The 18,640-nt window shown below is 42.0% G+C and overlaps 1 protein-coding gene across 3 annotated transcripts in view; it reads right to left on the bottom strand.

Moving 5' to 3' along the window:
* The window catches only part of KDM4C (lysine demethylase 4C), a 390,883-nt gene extending 372,812 nt beyond the window's left edge, over positions 1 to 18,071 (bottom strand). The window contains exon 1 of one of the 3 annotated variants that reach the window (XM_005605001.4): positions 17,505 to 18,071. The gene's annotated coding sequence lies outside the window, so the exon portion shown is untranslated. Of the gene's footprint in view, positions 1 to 12,670; positions 12,754 to 17,504 lie in introns of those variants that run through there. The other 2 variants (XM_070248477.1, XM_070248476.1) reach the window with 2 other exon arrangements.
* Between the last annotated feature and the right edge of the window lie 569 nt (positions 18,072 to 18,640).

Below are 18,640 nucleotides of genomic sequence, written 5' to 3'. Positions count from 1 at the left end.
TTAAGCTTGACATTTAAGATAACAGTCCCATGATTTCTCTCCAAGGCATATAAATTTCCAGACCTCTCTAACTATTCCTCCTAAATCATTCATTCATTCAAGTGACAACTCTGTGTTTCCATAGCTAAATACAAAGATTAATCAAAGAATTTGCCTGATAAAATTATTTAACTTCAAGAACCTGGAGGCACAAAGGAGAAAAGAAAAAACAACCTTCTTATCTTAGGTAGGTTAAGATAAGAGAGCCATCTCAAAGATGCAAAACACAGGGCCAGCCCATGGGGTTCGCTGGTTCAGATCCTGGGTGTGGACCTACATGCCACTCATCAAGCCATGCTGTGGCAGTGACCCACAAAGAAGAACTAGAATGACCTACAACTAAGATATACAACTATGTACTGCAGCTTTGGGAAGGAAAAAAAAAGAGGAAGATTGGCAACAGATGTTAGCTCAGGGCCAATCTTCCTCACCAAAAAAAAACAAAAAAGACAAAATACAGACATTGACTATTGAAAGAGCTATATCCACTATAGAAAAGATAATGAGGGTAGACCAGCGTCATCCTAAGACTTTGCCCATCAATCTCCAAAGATGCATCCAAACCAAAGCAGAAGGAAGAATCTCTGCACTGCTAACAGCAGGGGCAGCTGACATTTAAGCACTTAATATGTCAAGAGGTTACCAAACTTACTCAAGGTCACATAGCTGTGAAAAGACAATTACAGCTGTTTCTGGGATTTTGCTGTAGAGAACTGAATGAGCAGGTAGGTGGAAAGGGAGGCCTGGGTGCTTGAAATCTGCTTCCATCCAGCTCTGGGTGCAGCAGCCAAAAGTAAAAAGAATTCCTCCCTGGATAACTGCCTAGTTTGATCCAGCTCAGAAGGAGAACAACAACAGTAATAAAGCTCGGACAACCGACCAGGAATTCCTTCCCCTCTGTCAGAAAGCAAAAACCCAGAAGGCTGAGGAATCCTAGCAAAGTTGACAATACAACGCAGCATGTACTTGAGAGTCAAATTCAAGGTATGAATGTAAATGCTATAGGAGTTCCCATTAAAAAAAAAAAAACTATAAAAACAGCACACATGGGCACTGTGCAAGAACGGACAGAGAAGAGGTGAGCGTGACGTGGGCCTAGAAGGTAAACAGGATTTGGGTCAAAAAAAGTGAGCTATCCTTCTACGGGGGATAGGAGCACACAATAACAACACTAACATAAGAAATGTGAACTCGTTTAATCCTCCAAGAGCCCCACAAGGTAAGCGTTATTATTAACCCTCTTCTGGAAATGAGGAATTGGAAGCCCAGAGCAGTGTTTTCAAACTTTTCTGTCTCAGGATCCCTTTATACTTTAAAAAATTATTGAAGAACCCCATAATAAGAGCTTTTATTTATGTGGGATACATATTTACTGACATAGAGAAAATTTTTAGTTATAAATTAAAAGATAAATTAAAAATCCCCATATGTATGAAAAATTTAAGATAATTTTAAATTGTTCGTGGGTCAAAGGCAACAACGGTTCTCAACCAAGGGTGACTTTTGTCCACTTGTGGACACTGGCAACATCTGGAGTCATTTTTGTTTGCCACAACTGGAGGAGTGCTAGCAGCATCTAGTGGGTAGAGGCCAGGGATGATGCTTAACAGCCTACAAAGCACAGGAAAGCACCCACAACAGAGATTATCCAGCCCAAGATGTTAATAGTGTAGAAGTTCAAAAACCCTGCTCTAGGGCCTAGAGAAACTCTAGCATACATTCAATAATAGACACATACAATAATGTTCACAGCAGTATTTTTCTAACAGCTAAAAACTAAAAACAACTGAAATGTCAATCTACAGGAGAATCAATAAATAAATCAGAGTATATTCACCCACTGGAATATTATACAGTAGTGAAAATTAACTAACCAAAGCTACTCCCAAAAATACAGATGAACCTCAGAAAGTTACATCTTAGACTATTCAAACCATACAAATCTAAAAAATAAAATTTAATATGCTCTTTAAGGATGAATGCATGGCCAGCCTCAGTAGACTAGTGGTTAAGTTCAGCATGCTCCACTTCAGCAGCCCTGGGTTCAGTTCCCAGGTATGGACCTAGAGCACTTGTCTGTCAGTGGCCATGCTGTGGCGGCAGCTCACATACAAAAAAATAGAAGACTGGCAACGAATGTTAGCTCAGGCAAATCTTCCTCAGCAAAATAAATAAATAAATGCATACAAAACAAATCCATTTTTTTTTAAAGCAACGGAATACTGAACATAAAAATCAGGACAAGGTTACCAAGGGAAGGCAGATGGGAAAGAAGAGAATCACTTGATTATATCTGAGTGAAGTCACAGGACTCTACCACGTCTTTTCCATGCCTCAAGCATTACACAAAACTTTTTTAAAAATGAAGCAACCAGTACAAGTGATGTATTTCGGAAAATACCTGGAAAACTGAAATGTGTTTTAAATGAAACCAAGAAACTTTTTAAACTTCTATGCTGAAACCATTCTTTAATATACACAATCCTTCTGTAATACCAATCACTCCTAGTTTTTAATTTTGGCAATTCCTTATTTGTGTATATTAAATGTACTGAAAGCAAGATAGACCTGCATGTCCAATGAACACCCAAACACAGGGCTTTAAACTGTTTTTTAATTCTATTTTGTGACATTATTTTAATTGAAAAGTCTATGGTTAGGTATGTATGTATTCAAGCTCTTAAAATGTAAATAATTTGCTTAGGTCTCCTCCCCTTAGTCTTACTCTGTTACACAACTATAAATATCTATAAATTTACATAGTAAATGAACAATCAAGTGTGGCTCCTTTGGTAAAATAACTTTTAAATCATCATCAACTATAACAACAACAATTTCAGCATTAAAAGGTAATTTGGGGGCCGGCCGGTGGCGCAGTGGTTAAGTGCATACATTCCGTTTCAGTGGCCTGAGGCTCGAGGGTTCGGATACTGGGTGCAGACACGGCACCGCTTGGCAAGCCATGCTGTGGCAGGCATCCCACATAGAAAGTAGAGGAAGATGGACACGGATGTCAGCTCAGGGCCAGTCTTCCTCAGCAAAAGGAGGAGGATTGGCAGATGTTAGCTCAGGGCTAATCTTCCTCAAAAAAAAAAAAAAGGTAATTTGTGTAGAAAATCATTTCCACACTAGGATAAGTATCTTTTCTGGGTGTGTGAACTAGGTATCCTACCAATACCCTTTGATCTGGGAAGAAATCCTGGCATTAAAGCATTATTAATGGGAAGGGAAAAGAAAGTTTACAAATAGCTATAATTAAGAAAATCTGTTTAGGAAGTAGTTTGTAGTGTTTCATAAAAGGAATTTCTCACATTGCAATACAGGAAAATGTCATGTCAGATCTTAGGATTCAATCTATCAAAAGTACAGAGAAGGCAGTCAAAGAAAAAGAAGACTCAGTAAGTATAAATGCAGCGCTAAATCCTCTTTTGGAAGAGAGTCAAAAACAAATTCTAAAGTAAAAGAGATACTCTATTTCATAGAACAGTACCTGATAGACAATGACCACAATGCAGAGAAAGTATCATCTCGGGACTAAGTTCATTTTTTAAGACTAGAAAATACTAACTAAAAATGATCAATATTTTCTTTATTGCTAAACTTTCCTTCCAAATCTACTATTTTTAATTTGAAGTCGAAAGTAATCTCTAACCCCTTTATCAATAAAACATCTAAGCACAGAACAAAAACGCTTTAAAAGTTATGAAGAATGTAAAAATCATTTTTAAAGCATGCAAACCTAACGTCATATCAGACTATGAGATATTCATGACCCTTACGAAGAGGGCCAAAAAGAGAAATTCTGGACAGCTTTCAACAAATCTGAGTTAAAATAAAACTTAATTCTGTTAATTCCAATTTTTAGGAAAATTACAAAACTACACTAAAATTTGGGTCTAAACAGGATCAAAAAACTATTCAATCAATGACAACTAATATTTGCATAAATAGAAAAAAGGATTGTTCTCCTAAGACTATGAATTTAGAAACCCGATTCGCTTTCTGAAGGCCCACTATAATGCACCGGGGTTGATAAGGACACACAAAACAGCCAAAGAAAGCGATTTCAACAGTTTCCAAAACTTGCATTTCACATGATTTTGAGTTCCGACTAAAAGCTTGCCAGGCGTGGACTGTCTCGCTCAGGAGGCCTGGGACGGAGGAGCTCTTCCTGGCAAGAGCCACCTGAGCCCTCCAATCCTGATGCCCCGGACCGCGGCACCTGCTGCGGCTTCTCGACATCGCCCGCCCGCCCGCGTGGCCCACCGCCCGGCAGGGTCCCGCCACAGGCAGAGCGGCCACCCCCGCCCCACCCCCACCCCTACCCCCACCCCACCCCCAACCCCGCTGACTTCCGGGCTGTGCCGCCGGCGCACCTGCGCGTCCCCGGAGCGCCTCGAAGCCTGGGCTGAAACCGGCACCCCCCTCAGCTCTACCGTGAAGCCTCGGTTACTTTTACATGTGAGATCCCCTCAGGTATTTAGGCCTCTCAGCAGAACTCACGGGAGGCCACGTCAATTACGCATTCTTAGTTTCAAACATAAAAACAACGCCTAAAATTTGAAATATTTCAAAAGCATATTTAAATGCAATTCAGTATGCAAACCTTAAAATTATTCCGAAAGATTAAGAATCGCATAAGCCAACGCGGTATCAGCTATATTGAAAAAAAAAAAGATTGTAAAACATTAGACACAAATCTGACGGTCCTTGCTTCTTTCATTATTAATGAATGCAAAGAATTCATTTTAAATTCATTTAGATTCATTTTAAAGATTTGTGGCAATTTGCATATTTTTTGGTAACTACTCGTCCAAAAGACCAACCATGAGAGAAAGAGATTTCATCCTATATGCAATGCTTGGCACAGTACCTTGCACAGGTGTTTCTTAATTATTTATTCTCTTAATCTTGATACTAGTACAAGGCTTCCTTGACATACAAATGCATCTAAACATATTTTTAACGTCTATTAGATGAGTTAACTTTCCTCAAAAATCTCAAGTATTTAACCAAATTATAATAAACACAAGCACAAAGGAAAATCACGTTACCCAATGCTTCTCCTTGATTATAAAATATGGTTTTAATAAATACAAGACCAATCCCTCATTAAAATTCACAAAAATAAACTCTATCTAGACCACATTTTGTTTGTGTAATTCATAATTTTTCTTTGTTGTTAATAACAAAGCAAATGTCTCCATTTGCCGGATCCTTCTCCACTTGCCGGTCTTTCGAGGAGGCCCTGGCCATCTGCACAAACTCCTTCAACACTGTGATACTGGGAGCTATCCTCATTGACAACTCTGAAGACCAGCATCGTATTCAAATGAACCCTAAAAAAAAAGCCTTGCATTTGCTTGGGTCTTTACTGTGCTCTAGGACGCAATATTTCATTTTCATTCTTAAAAGTTTTCTGTGAGATTCGCCGGCCGACTGCCCCCATCTGAGATGTGATGAAGCGAAGGCTCAGAAATGGAAATCACTTTCCTAAGGTCAGACTTAGCAAGTAGGTGCAAGGAACTGACTGCATATTTAGTATCCCAAACATAACTGACCTCTTTGTCAGGCTCTCTAGCTGCCACAAAAAAAAAAAAAGAAAGAAAAAAAACCCAAAGCCCACTAAATTAGGAATAAATCTGCAGCACCAAGCCCAGATGGTTTCACAGAATTATGCTCAATTTTTAAGAGACAGAATCCAACGTTATTTAAGCTGCTCCTGAGCACAAGAAAAGAAAAAAAAGCAAGCTTTAAAATCCTTTAAGAAGCAAACCTAAAATGGGTAAGAAAACTTAACAAATGGCCCAAGAAAACTGCTGAACAATTTCATTTGAGTATTGATAAAAATTCCTTTAAAAAAATGAGCATGCAAAATCCAACAGGAGGTTAAAATAATAAACCATGACCAAAAGGTTATTCCGGGCATGCAAAAATAGTTTAATATTAATACATGTTATATAACTCTGTGTATGTGTATGTGAGTGTGTGTGTATACAGATAAGTAAACACACACACGCATAAATATATATCTGAACATACCCATATTCTCTAGCTCTATTCATAGAAGGGCATGGAAGAAACAACCCAATATCAATAAGCACCTAGATCTTGGCTTCTAAATATTTGGGGTAGGGAAAGTTCAAGATGAGCCTGGCTATCTCACTGTGCCAGATAAGGGAGTGCTCAATGATGGGACTTGTCAAAAGGAGACAGTATTCAGCTTGAAGGGCCAAACTTATACAATTTAAACATCAATATAAATGAGTATTAACAGATTATAACTCACTGAATAGGAAACCATAAAACTAAATCGATAAAAATAAATAAATTGGAAGCTTGATAAGAAACAAGATATTTACATAGTTTTTCGAAACAAAAAGAGTAACTTTAGACCAGAGAAGCACAGAAGACTCTATCTTACACGATCAAAATGAACATTACCAGTAACAGAACAAAATGAAACTGTGTGCCATTTGATAAAATGTAATGAAAAGAATACAGCATCACCTCTGTGATATTTCTGCCAAAGATGGCTCAAGAATCTAATCATGAAGAAACATCAGACAAACAAAAATTAAAGGAGAGTCTATAAAACAACTGGCCTATAATCTCCAAAAGTGTCAATATTACGAAAATCAAGGAAAGACTATGGACTAGTTGAGACTGAAGGATGCTTAAAAGACCTGAAAACAAGCAAATGCAATGCATCGTTCTGGATTGGATAATTCTGCTACAAAGAACGTTACTATCACCAATGACGAAATGTATAGGGTCCACAAATTAGACAACAGTGATGTATCAACGTTAGCTTTTGAATCTGACAGATACACTGTGGTTATGTTACGTAGAAACTTGTTCTTGCAGGAAATATACACCAAAGAGCTGAGGAGTGATAGGGCATAAAGACAAAGTTTTCAAGGAAATGAGAGTTCTTTGTAGTATAATTACAACTTTTCCAAAAGTCTGAGATTGTCCCAAAGTAAAAAAACAAAAATATTTTAAAAATAAAACACAAAGGAATAATGTAAGAAATGTGCAAGATCTGTGTAGAGGTAGAGATACCTTTAAAACATCTTTTCTAAGGACTTAAAAGAAGACTTAAATGGAAAGGCATACCATATTTCAGCACAGTAAAACTCAACGTCTTAAAGATATCTCTCTATAAGTTAGTCCATAAATTAAACACATTCCCAATAAAATAAATGATCAGCAGATTTTTGGAAGTCAATATATTGATTCTCAAGTTAAATATGGGAGCCAGCCCAGTGGTGCAGTAGTTAAGTTCACGCACTCCACTTCAGCAGCCCAGGGTTCACCAGTTCGATCCTGGGCACGGACCTACACACCACTCATCAAGCCATGCTGCGGGGGCATCCCACACAGAAGAAATAGAAAGGACTTACACCCAGGATATACAACTATGTACTGGGGTCTGGGGGAGGAGGAAAAAGAAGAGGAAGATTGGCAACAGATGTTAACTCAGAGCCAATCTTCCTCCAAAAAAAAATTTCAGTTAAATATGATGAGGAAAAATTTTTTAAAAAAAGAGCCCAGAAAGTTCTGAAAACATGTTACAAAGCTACAACACTTAAAACATTGAGGTAATAGGGGCTGGCCCCGTGGCCGAGTGGTTATGTTTGCTCGCTCCACTTCAGCGGCTCAGGGTTTCGCCAGTTCAGATCCTGGGCACAGACATGGCACCGATCATTAGGCCATGCTGAGGCAGCATCCCACATGCCACAACTAGAAGGACCCACAACTAAAATATACAACTATGTACTGGAGGGATTTGGGGAGAAAAAGCAGGGAAAAAAAACATTGTGGTAACAGCACATAAATCGACAGATTGCTGTATCAATTGCTGAATCAACCTAAATGACTTTCAATATTGCACTGGTTACATAAATGAGGGCACACACATACAATGTAACACTGTGCAATTATGTTTAAAAGAGGGAGCTCTACATGCATTCATATTTTAAAAATCACATTCGTGTTACACTGTTAAATTACAAAAAAATTCAGAAGAGTAAGTATGGATACTACCATTTATATAAAGAAATTTATACATATAGATTTATAGGCTTATGTAGAATATCTTATATAAAGAATATCTCTGGAAAGCTCTAAAAGAAACTGTTTAACAGTGGTTGATGAAAAGGAGGAAACTGGCTGCCTGATGGCCAAAGGTGAGAATATGTTTTTTGGTGGGTTTTTTTGCTGAGGAAGATTGGCCCTGAGCTAACAGCTGTTGCCAGTCTTCCTCTATTCTTTGTATGTGCATTGCCGCCACAGCATGGCCGTCAATGAGTGGCGTAGGTCTGTGCCCAGGATCCGAACCCAGGCCGCTGACACGGAGCACACCAAACTTAACCACTAGGCCACAGGGCCAGTCCCAAGGATACGTACTTTTTACCCATTTATACCTTCTGAGTTTTATACCTTGCATTGCCTATCTAAAATAACACATTTGGGGCCAGCCCCATAGCCAAGTGGCTAAGTTTGAATGCTCCGCTTCAGTGGCCCAGGGTTTTGCTGATTCAGATCCTGGGTACAGATCTAGCACCACTCATCAGGCCATGCTGAGGCAGTGTCCCACATAGCAGAACTAGAAAGACCTACAACAAGAATATACAACTATGTATTGGGGGACTTTAGGAGAAGAAGAAAAAAAAAGAAGACTGGTGGCAGATGTTAGCTTAGGTGCCAATCTTAAAAAAAAACAAAAATAAATTTTTTTCTTTTCTCCCCAAAGCCCCAGTACATAGTTGCACATCCTAGCTGTAGGTCATTCTAGTTCTATGTGGGGTGCCTCCACAGCACAACTTGATGAACAGTGTGTAGGTCCGTGCACAGGATCTGAATCAGCAAACCCTGGGCTGCCGAAGCAGAACACATGAACTTAACCACTTGCCACAGGGCTGGCCCCCAAAAATAATAAATATTTTTTAACACACATTTAGAGACGTAATAAAATAAATTTTAAGAAAATAAACAACAACAACAAAAATATCAAAAAGAAATAAAATGGGGGGCTGGCCCCGTGGCCGAGTGGTTAAGTTTGCGCGCTCCGCTGCAGGCAGCCCAGTGTTTCATTGGTTCGAATCCTGGGCGCGGACATGGCACTGCTCGTCAGACCACGCTGAGGCAGCGTCCCACATGCCACAACTAAAAAAAGGACCCACAACGAAATATACAACTATGTACCGGGGGGCTTTGGGGAGAAAAAGGAGAAAAATAAAAAATCTTTAAAAAAAAAAAAGAAATAAAATGGGGCCGGCCCAGTGGTGCAGCCGTTAAGGTCACACATCCCACATCAGGGGCCCCAGGTTTGCCAGTTCAGATCCGGGGTGCAGACGTGGCACCACTTATCAAGCCATGCTGTGGCAGGTGTCCCACATATAAAAAAGTAGAGGAAGATGGGCATGGATGTTAGCTCAGGGTCAGTCTTCCTCAGCAAAAAAGAGGAGGAATGGCCTCAGATGTTAGCTCAGGGCTAATCTTCCTCAAAAAAACAAAGAATAAAAAATGAATTTACCTATCTTAGGGCCAGATTCTTCCTGCTAATGAAAGCTGACTGAATGTTGTAGCCTGAAAGTTCTCAGTGAAGTGTCCAAATTTCAGGTTCCTTTTGAAAGTTAAACATAACAATAAAACGGGTGAGATAAACTACTTGCAAAAAAGCAGCCTGTCCCATCAGTCTCCCGCTGAAAGGGCTACCTGTGACCTTGCTGCGTATCTGATGGACTCCCAAAACAGAACTGCGGCACCAAGACTAATGGTCAATCAGAGACAAAGGTATGTCCTTGGGACTAGAATTTAAACAAACATCTGGTGAAAAAATGAGTTAGAAGAGGGAGACAGAGAACATGCAAAAGAGAAGGGCTCTGTCTTCCTCTTTAACCTCGTTCAACAGGAGAAAGTGTATGCGCAGGAAGAGTGTTCTGATGAGCAGAGGCGAGTGCTCCTCAAGGTCAGAGAAGCCCAGATGAAAAACACCCTGTTCAGACTTCTCCTCCACACATCTCCACCTGGTGGGACCTGCCTGTCACCTGCCTGTGATCCCTCCTGTGCTTTCCCAGGGACCAAGACTTTCTAGAAAGAGCCCTGAAGAGCAAATATGCATGCTTTGGATCTGGGTTCTGGTTCTTGTGAGTTTGATTAGGGAGCAACACTCAACATCCAATGCCCGATACACTCTGGATCAAACTGGAAAAGTTCTGATTTCTGAACCCACAATGCTGAAGATGACACCAGGACTATGAAGTCCCCTAAGTACCGTGTCTCTCTCTCTCTCTCTCTCTCTCTCTCACACACACACACACACACACACGCACACACACCCCCAAAAGGTCCTATCTGTCCAGCCAACTGGCCTTACTTTGACCTTTCTAATTTTAAAAGTATTCCCATTCCTTCTCTAGTAAGTAGTCAATTAATATTAGAATACCTATTTTATATGACTATCAAATATATTTTTGAATAATTAATTCAATCAACTAAGGCTTGAGTACTAAAAGACTAAATTTCAGATACAGGTTTGGGAAAATTTACTGATGATTACACATTTACACTATCACTCTATGTTTCCTTCAGTGTTGTTTGTAAGTCCCACCATACCTAGACATTTCCCAAATTTAACAGAAAGACAACATCACCTGTAGACCCTCTAATCCATCCTGAACCCTCTCTATCCCTTCACTGCATGCTGGACAGCAGGATTTAATAAGGAATATTAGGATTTTCGAACTTATCAAGCTATGGGAAACCATAAGTGAACATTCACTTTATATATCTATATCTATATATATGATTTTTTCTAATTTTTATTTTCTTATACAAGATTTATATATATATGCATCTTGAGCCGGACAGGGAGAGATGGAATTGTATTTCAGCAAAAAAAGATGAAAAACAAGGCTTAGTAAGCTTTAATAACTTAGATAGGAAAGGAAAAAAATGCAAGCTGGAGCAGAAACATGGATCACTGTGCAGAACAAGATTATAGATCATGAAGGTGGAACGTACATCCCACCTGGACAGCAGTCCGCAAACACAGCCACCAGAAACCTGGGCTCTATTCACTATTTTAATAAAGGCGTTATTTTTCCTATCTGCAAATAGATATGATAATGTACAGGAAATCTGTTTTTTCAACTGAGTCTTTCTGATTATAAATGCAATAATGTTCATTCTCAAAAAAAATTTATGAAGGAAAATCAAAATTACCTGTAATTTCACCAAGTTAACATCCCAGTGTATTTTTTCTAAACATATACACATTTATAAACATGTTTAAACACAACTGGGCTCATATAATGTATACAATTTTGTATACTTTTTTCATTAAATGTAGAAGGTTTGGAATTTTCTAATGTTTTTAAATATTTTTCCAAGTTATGAACATCACAGCATAGTATGCTGTTGAAAGAGCTCTTGCACTAGACGTTTAGGTTATTTCTAATACTTAGCAAAATAGATAAGAGATCAATATTTCATTGATGGGGACAAAACAGCACCAAGCCTTCCTCACAGGGGTTCTGGTAAGTGAACAAATGAGAACCACAGCTCTACTGATCCAGTAAACGTGACACCGTATGCAGCCAGGTGCCTTAATTCATACATTTACAAATACTTCCTGGTTTGCCTTGATCCCCTTGTTATCTTTTTCAGAATTTTGTTTGGTTTGTAACAAACTGAGAAAACTAAACTGATGAGAGGCCAGCCTTAAAATTCCGTGACTGACCACACACCTGTAATGAGCTCAGCCAAGCAGGGTGGAAGAGTACTGGCTATTAGTGGCCCAGAGAAACCTGGGAGATAAGACCTAAAGGAGAGTCAGGTTTAGATTTTTCTCTGACCTTGAGCAACCCTCCTCTGTGATGAGGACAGAACTTCTAAGTAGAACTAGCTTTCAGCAAGTCCTTTCTTTTAAACTGGGGGTGGGGGTGGGGGTGGGAGATGAGGGGTGGTATTTAAATTTATACACGTGCTTTCTATCAGACAACACTGAGAAAACAGCAACTGTGTTTCAAAGAAGGGGGAGGGGCTCATGGAAATACAGCCCTTCCCTTGCATTGTCTTAGAGCTATGCTGTTCACACTGCAGTGTGCAGTCCTCCTCAATTTAGTGGGTTATATCAATATTTTTATATGTGATATAGAACAAAATAGAAAATACCAGAGCACAGCACAGGTAGCAAAGTACTGTTTTGTGAAGTTTTTGTTTCAGTTTTCTGTATGTATATGTGTTTTATATATGTATATGTATGTTGGGTCAGGATGGGCAAAATGTATTTCCTACTGTGAGCCCTGGTTTGAATTTCCTTAATTTATTCATATATGTAAAAATAATTAATTTGTACAGCAAATGTTTATTGAGCGCCTATACTGTAGTGCTGGTGAGACAAAGGTGTGGTGGGTGATAGAAGTGAATAAAAATACTTGGTCCCTGCCCTTGTAGAATTCTTACAGTTTAGAAACAATCAATCATATAAATATAAGATTATAAACTGCTAAATGTTAAGGGAGGAAAAGTTCAGGGCATTAAGCTGGACTGTCATTAGGGAAGCTGATTTAGATTGGGGAAGAGCTGTGGAGGACAGGTAGGATTTTTCTAAGGAACTTACATTCAAGCAGAAACCGGAAAGATATATGGAAAGGAAGAAAGTGGGAGGAAAAGTCTGCTTGGCAGAAAACAGCACTTTCAGCAAGGACCTGTAAAGTGTGAGGAAAAGAAAAGTCAGTGAGCAGAGAGGAAAGACCGAACCATCTACATAAGCCTTGAGGGAGCCTGGCACAGGAAGAGTTAATGCAGGAATTTTAAACATCCTGAGGGCAATCAGAATGATCCAATTTGCCTTTTAAAAGATCACTGAGTGGGGCAGAGATAGGAAGGAGGCTGGAGTGGATACTGAGATGATGCCAGGAGGAGACTGGAAGACTGACCTAATACGTATTTAGGAAGCAGAAGTGACAAGGTTTGGTGATAGTTTCGTTGTGAAGACTGAGGAATCAAGAGGTGTCTGGGATAATTCTCAGGTTCCCCCAGCGAGCAATGAAACGGGATGAGATGAATGAGAAACCCAGAGGAGCAAAGATGAGATGAAAGTTCGAGTCTGGCTTATTATAGTTAACAAGTAGAGATGCCAAATTAACAACGAGAACTGGATGGAGGTATAAAAAAAGGAAGTCATCACCAAAAGGGTTTTGATGACACATTATTCTGCTCCTTAAATATTTACCCACAGTAACGTATAACACAAACCCAGAATAATCTAGAATAAATTTTAAACATTCTACGGAGGAACAGTTGATAAATATCATGGTAGCTGAAGCCACTGTGTATCTGAAAATATAGAGCAACAGTGCAACTAAACATTCACACTCAAAATAATCCTCTTTCAATCATAGGGAATCACATGTCTATTGTGTTCACCACTGTATGCTCCACATCTAAGACACTGCATGCCACAGAATAGGTGTTAAAATATCTACTGAAGCAATGTATCCATCACTAGGCAGAATAACCACCCAGCAAAAATAAGACAAAAGGCGCAAATAACAACCCTAACAGTATCAGACGCTAGATTCTGTTCCCTAAGAATCAGCTTAATTTCAACACCAGAAATTGCATCCCCAGGCAACCAATGGTAAGTATGCTCACCACTCCCTAGAAGTCCCCAGGTATGAGAAGAATCAAAATGTAATAAGAGCTTGATGTTGAAGCTTTAGTAAAATCTCATCTAGGTTATTAAAACAAAACAGGTTAGGAGAAAATTTACAAAAAATAAAATGGCAATTACTGATGATTTTTCTTTTTCCTCTAAATTCTGTTTCCAGATTTTCTAACAAACACATGGATTTTTGTTAATTTTTTTCCCCTGTTCACAAAGGTCATACTGATATACAGAAGGAAAGTAAGAAAATGGGCATATATATGGAGGAGAAGGGTTACCCATAATTCCATCATGCAGAAATAACTAACCTCTTTCATATTTTGTATGGAGCCTTTTCTGTGTACACATGGGGGTGGAGAGTGAAAAGTGATACACAAGTACCAGAGTAATCGTTTAAGACTATGAAAGAGATCACAGAATGCTGCCATGCCAAGTGTACAGAGTTGAGGAAAGACTAACCTGAAGAAGTGAGAACTGAGCTGAGCTGTCCTAAGGATGAGATGGAATTACCCAGACAAAGAAGCCCAGGTCAGGGTAGCAGTCTAGTAGAGGGAAGAAGAATGTGAGCAGGGTACCAAGCCACACCCAGCCAGGGAACTGGGGAGAGACATGAGTTTGGTGGAAAGGAGGAAACTGGCTGGGCAAAGCCTTACCAGGAAAGCTGAGAGGACTTGATCCTCAGGGAAACAATGATGGGAGGCCATGAAAGAGAAGCAGGGTGGATAGGCTCCTTAAAGCGACTGTTCTGACTGCTTAGGTGAGGAGAGGAATAGGCCCTGTAAGTGTGGACTTCGATGATCAGCATCTTCTCCCAAAGGGCACAGAGGGAGGAGGCAGAGGAGAATCTTTGAGGGGGTGCAGAGAGTAAAAAGACAATAATCCATTATTTTAAATTTATATTTTAAGCTCCACAAAACCTTCTAGATTGGTAGAGATAAAGAAAATACAGTGACTTTAACTACAGCACAACTTCCAAGAAATTCATATTAGAGATGAGGGTGGGAAGAGAAACACTAAACATTCGTATTTAACAAAAAGAAACATAAAATTTAAAAGATTGAAAGATGTGCATTAGACACTGTTTAATGACAGTATGGAATATACCTGTTCTATGACCATATCTCTAAGAAATAATAACAAATAAATGAATATCAAGGGAATAATCATTAGCTGTATGAAGAAAGACGGTGCTAACAGAAAGGGATGATCTTAATGACATCCAGACAAGACAAACACAGCACTATTCGCAGGAGACAGCCCCACACAGAGAATTCTGGCCTCTGGAGAAGTGGACTTTGTAGAGGAAATAGGAAAGGGTCAACAGGCCCTTCAAAAGCCTGGACGGAGTATCCCTCCAAACGAACTGTCCCTCTTTGCTCATTCATTCATTCAACAGGGAATGTTTAACCCAGCAATTCCACAACTAGGTATATACCCAAGAGTAAAGAAAACATACATCCACACAAAAACTAGTTCACGAATGTTCACAGCAGCATTATTCATAATTGCCACGAAGAGGAAACAACCTAAATGCACCTCAACTGATGAATGAATAAACAAAATGTGATACATATAGCCCTACAATGGAATATTACTCAGCCATAAAAAGGAATGAAGTACTGATAGTGCTACAACATGGATGAACCTTGAAAACACGATGCTAAGTGAAAGAAGCCAGCCACAAAAGACCACCTCTTATACGGTTCCATTTGTATGAAATGAACAGAAAGCAGATTAGTGGGCTGGAGGGGAAGGGAGTGGAGAGAAATGAACAATAACTGATAACGGGAACAGGGTTTCTTTTTGAGATAAAAATGTTCTAAAATTGATTGTGGTGATGGTTGCACAATTCTATGCATATACTAAGAACCACTGAAGTGTACACTTTAAACAGGTGGATTGTATAGGATGTGAATTATATCTCACTGAGGCTGTTATTTAAAAATAATATTTTGAGCACCTCAGGCACTATGATAAATTGCTGGAAATAAAACAAAGAAAAAGAAAAACACAGAACCCATCCTCACAGCTCTAACACTCTAGAAGGGCAGAAAAGCTGGTCAAGAGGCAATTAGAAAACCAGAAAAGGAAAGAAAGGATTCACAGACTGTGCCCCGGGGTACCTAACCTAGCCCTGGGTGACTCAGACCGTGTTCAGAAGAGAACTCAATAGACCAGATTTTCATCCTTGAAGTGAAATTTAAATCTAAGGAACTTTTTAAAAAGTTAAGTACTCGTTTAGCTTCTTAAAAATCTTCATTCTTATAGAACGGTTAATGGACTTTTTTTATGCATTTGTGCACGTGCAATGTTTAAAACACATTTTTAACTTTAGAAAAGCAACCGATTAAAGTCTGTTAATAAAATGAAAGAAGTATCTTAACTTAAATCGTATTGTATCACGAAGCTCGTGGGAGTGCTGTAAAGATTATGGGCAAACTTTTCATAACACCTTAAATTGGGAGAAAGAAGGCCTAAAAAAACGAACAAACGCCTAATACATTCCAAACCAAAGCATGGGGGTTGGGAAGGGACCAGCAGGATAGGAGAACTTAGCTAATGATCGTAAAGGAGAACCGAGTGCTACAAAGTAAAAACGGACCTTTAAGATTTAAAGCCACTAATTTTCAACCACAACACTTCGAAATCAGAGTATTAGTAACCGTTGCCATAGAAACAGTGAAGCCGAGTTTCCCGGGATTAAAAATAAAAAATACTGCAAATTCAGGTGGGTGAAACAAGGCAAAGTTTGGTCCGAACCCAGGTGGACGGAGCCTACCAGAAACTTTCACTGGGATAAAGGTGGAACGACGGCAACTTTTAACCTACACTTCCGAAGCAATGCTTGATAAATCACCTCGCAGGGTAATTTACCTAGAGCTAAAAAACAGTTTGCCCTCTCTTCTCCAGGGGGAGGAACCAGACCAAACCCCTCCCGGGCATCGCCCACAACCCAAGCCAGCCCGTGCAGACGTGCACGGTGCAGTTCCAGGGGAGACTGGCTCGAGTGCACCCGGAAAGCATCCGATTCGAGCCCTGCTAGTTTCATTGGCTGAGCCCGGAGGAAAACCCCAAGCTCGAGCACGGAGCCCCGGCCTGTCTGACTCCCTCCTCCACATCCCCACCCCCCGCCACGTACTGTGCCCGGCATTCCACACGACCCGATCCAACTCATCTATTAAGCACCCACTGTCTACACCCCATCGTGGCTTCAGGCACTGCAGGAAGAAATGGCCCCATGCCGGGAAAACCAAAAGGACAGCCACGAGGACTGAGGACGAACCCTGGAGAGGGGCTAGCTGCCTGCGACGGGTTGGTCTAGAGAGGAGCCCCTACCCTCACCCCGCGGGTCGTGACAGTCCCAGGGAAGAGATGGCCCCGAGGGGCGCACCAGGCCCGGCCTCCTAGGAGTGCGCCGCAGACCCGGCTGTAAGGGGAAAGGAAAGGAGTCGGCATCCCTGGACCACCCGCGGGCTCTTCTGCCCCAAGGAGCGACCCCGACTCTAGCCTCCGGGACAACGGTGAGCGCGGGGACCGAACCCCCGTGAAGGCCGGAGCGGGCTGTCACTGGCTACCCCCTCCCTCCCCTGCGACCATGGCCGGCCGCTCTCTCCCCAGCATGACAGTCGCGGCGGCCGCTGACGGAGCGTCTCCGGCCCGGCGTCTCCGCTCCCCTGGACGCCGGCAGCCGCCGGTGCCCCGAGCGGAGGGGGGCCGTGCCAGGAAGACCGCCCGGACCCCTCCCCCACCGCCCCCATCCCCCGGACTCCGGAAAAGCGGTTACCTGGCGCGCGGCTGGGGGCGAGGACACGAGCCAAGGAGGAAGATGAGAAGGAAGACGGTGGCCTCCGGCCCAGGGATATTTGGGAAATTTGGTAGACTTGTTCCGCACTGGGTGACAGCTGTTCGCTGCGCAGGCGCACCGGGCCCCAGACTCCCGATCACTCCGCCGCTCCTCGCCCTCCCGTCGAGGGGATGGGAGGCAGCGGCGAAGGCGCGCGCACGGCGCCAGCCGGCTCTCCCTGCGCGAGGGCGCGCGCGCCGTCACGTGACCGCTGGGCCCCGGCACTTAGTGGGTCACGTGAATTTCGGAACAGTTTAAAGGTGCCTGGCACCGTGTTGCTTTGGGCTTAATCTTCCGCGCTGTCTTTAGCTTAGTCTCGCCGTGTGTCATGTCTCTTGTTCTCGGGAGGCGAGCATGCCCCGGTGTTCCCGGGGGGGAAGACACTGGGGCAGAAGGAAGGAACAGGTGCACAGAACCCTGCCCGGAAGCGCCTGCCGGGTTCCCGCAGGGCTGGACCTGGTGGAGTCCACGCGCCACACGTCGTCCTGGGCTCAGACGCGGGCCTATGGCGGCCTCCGGCGCGCGGACGTCAGAGTGGCGTTGCCATGGGTGGGGCCTCGGGACGCCCGGCCGAGCCTGGAGAGGGTGTCGGGGCTCGCCGCTGGGCAGCGATGACAGCGTCTTAACTCCCGGGGCTTCTGAGCCTCGTAACCACGATGGGAGATCGGAGTGGGCGAATAGTGTCCACCTGCCTTCTCTTCGACAAGTAACTCTCAAGCAAGAGGCCAGGTCGTTAGCCTCGGGGGACGAAACTGTCCCATATTCCAGGCACCTACGTGGAGCACGTCCCGCCCTGCGCAGGAGTGCGCTTGAGCTGAGGGTGGCCCCCATAGGAATCGGGCTGGGAGTCTCAAAAACTAGGGATGACAGCAGTTTGGCCTGAATTGTAGTAACAGGAAGTGCGGGTGCCTCGGGACCCCTGAGACCGTACTTAAATTGGCTTGCTACAACTTGTTGCCTCTGCGCTGTAACTCCGCCTTCCAAGGTGTCAGAACAAACCACACAGACCTTTGCACTGCGAAAGACAGATGGCTGAGCGCAGATGTTTTGCAAAACTGAAGAATTTTTTTTTTAAC

The sequence above is a fragment of the Equus caballus genome, chromosome 23, assembly GCF_041296265.1.
Source record: "Equus caballus isolate H_3958 breed thoroughbred chromosome 23, TB-T2T, whole genome shotgun sequence".
Classification (NCBI taxonomy): Eukaryota; Metazoa; Chordata; class Mammalia; order Perissodactyla; family Equidae; genus Equus; species Equus caballus.
This window is presented reverse-complemented; position numbering and strand designations above follow the sequence as displayed.